The sequence below is a fragment of the Leuciscus leuciscus genome, assembly GCF_965113295.1.
Source record: "Leuciscus leuciscus genome assembly, chromosome: 8".
NCBI lineage: Eukaryota > Metazoa > Chordata > Actinopteri > Cypriniformes > Leuciscidae > Leuciscus > Leuciscus leuciscus.
The window spans coordinates 2,028,931-2,031,430 of record NC_138732.1 but is presented as its reverse complement, the minus strand read 5'-3'; the positions used below and the strand labels follow the sequence as shown (position 1 = coordinate 2,031,430).

Sequence of the window (2,500 nt, the reverse complement as noted above, 5' to 3'; positions counted from 1 at the left end):
TCAAAGCGTGTGTTTGAGACTGTCTTTGGTTCACTGCAGTTTTAAGGAGAAAATACTCAGCAATGCTGTCGACTTATGAACTTACACATGGTTTGTCTTAAAGCAGATTAAAAACACCACATAGACATATAAACAACATTAAACCACAGGGGGACATTACTGTATTTGGTCTTGGTGGACTAGATCTAATTTATACAGTGAAAATGAACACAAGTTTTATTATTATGTATTTATTCTGCAAGTAATGTAGGCTACTGTTAAATCCTGTTATCTATTTATTTAATTTTAATCATCAACATCTAAACCTTTTGAGACTGAAATGAAGTCAAACTGGTTGTTAATCAGATCTTGAGAGATTTAATGTCTTCTTTTACCTTCAGTTGATTTCAGCTGTTTTCTGCTCTTGTTGTTCCTCTTTCCTTCACTGACTCTGCTTGTTAGCATTAGGCGTTCATCACTAACGCTCAATCATCATTAATCTCTTAATTATATTATTAATGGTCAAAAATGGTGCAGCAAGTAAATCCCACACTTCAGTGAGTTTTAGCTTAAATTGTTCCCAGCATTACTCATCGTAATTGCATTTTTACTAGTAACAATTATAATTAGGCAATGTTTACACGACAACGATGTACTAAAAATGCATGACAACTTAAGCATACCCCACACTCTAAAAAATCTTGGGTTATTTGTTCTACCCAAATCCTGGGTTGAGCCTTTTGGGTCCTTTTTTTGGGGTTATTTATCAGTATTTGGGTAGTTTTTGTGTTATCCAGCTCCTGGATCAAACGTAACAACCCAGTGTTTGGGTAGTTTTCTTGTGTTACCCAGATCTTGGGTCAGACGTAACAACCTAGGGCTTGAGTTATTGTTAGTTGTTTATCGCGGTGGAAACGGGACAACAGAGACTGGTCCATTACACCTGAATTTGTTTTTAGTTCAATTTTTACCCCTAATATTTGTTAAACGAGCTTAAATGTTGCCAAAATGTATTAGAAATGATATAAAATATACTATATTGTAAAATATGATTGAAAATAAAGGAATTATCATGCAAGCCAGTGCTTGTATCGAGTATTTTAAAAAAAGGTTTAGAGGATTTAAGATAATCCGTAGACATTAATTCATGTATGAAGTAAAATAAAAAAAAACTAGTATTATAGTCAAAAATAAATCAACTATGCTGGGTTAAATGCACAACCCAATTTGCAGGGTAAAATTAACCCAACATAATGGTTTGATTTAACCCAGCATACACTCTCAGAAAAAAAGGTACAAAAGCTGTCACTGTGGCGGTACCTTTACAAAAGGTACACCTTTGAACCTAAAGAGTGCATATGAGTCCCTCAAAGGTACATATTGGTACCAAACCTGTACATATTAGTACCTAAATGGTACATATTAGAACCCTTTTGAAGGGTACTGTCCCAGTGACAGCTTTTGTACCTTTTTTTCTGAGAGTAAAAACTATAGTTGATTTATTTTTTACTATGCTGGGTTAAATCAATTTAATAATTCATAACCCAACTATGCTGGGTTAAATCAACCCATTATGCTGGGTTAGATGAACAACCCAATTTGCTGGGTAAAATTAACTCAACATGTGTTTTGTCTTATATTTACCCAGACCTTGGGTTGAAAGCAACCCAAATTGTTTTTAACCCAGTGTTGTTTAGAGTGTAAGAGAGCTGTCTAAATCAATTGTCACTAGTAAAAATGCCATTACGAGGAGTAACACTGGAACAGCTTCAGCTGAGACGGCTCGCCAGATCGTGATGTCATGAGTGAGATCTTCTTCTGCTGTCCGTCATCGCTGGATTCCTGTGGCTTCTGCTAATCTGAGACGTGACTGAGAATGATCTGAGAGGAATGTGTTGTTGAGGAGAGTTTGATTCATATCCCTAAACCCTGATGATATCACGAGTGTGAGTGTGTCCACGGCTCTTCTTTGACTCGATGACGTACACAACTCTTTCACACCGTCGGATCAGACTCAGATCGCTCGATGAAACCTCACACTTCTTCCACTGACCATGACCAACACATCCTTCTGAAAAGAATGAACATGTACTTCATCAAATCCTCAGAGTCACTCGTTCACACTGTTGCTCATTTTAAAAACGCTACTGTAACATATATTCGCAAAAACATTATTTATATTAGGTCTATAGATGTAGCCTACATTTACTGTCAAATACTGTAATTGTCATTTAATTTAATGTGACAGTAAACGGTAGAATGTGTATTTTAGGTATTTTGTGAATAAAAAGGGTCACCTTAAAATTAAAGGGATAGTTCACCCAAAAATGGAAATGCTGTGTCATCATTTACTCACCCTCATGTTGATCCAAACCTGCATGAGTTTCTCTCTTCTGAACACAAAAGAAGAATGTCGTCCACTAAACTGTTGAAGGACTCCATTGACTATTCCTTTACATGATAGATCACAATTGATTTCATCTGTATTTTGTTATATTTTCTGTGTTTATTGCATTATTTA

General features: G+C 35.6%; 1 long non-coding RNA gene across 1 annotated transcript in view; it reads left to right on the top strand.

Annotated features, from left to right (window-relative positions):
* Window positions 1–2,500, top strand: part of LOC309504185 — a 60,204-nt gene that overhangs the window by 275 nt on the left and 57,429 nt on the right. The gene's annotated exons all lie outside the window — the stretch shown is intronic.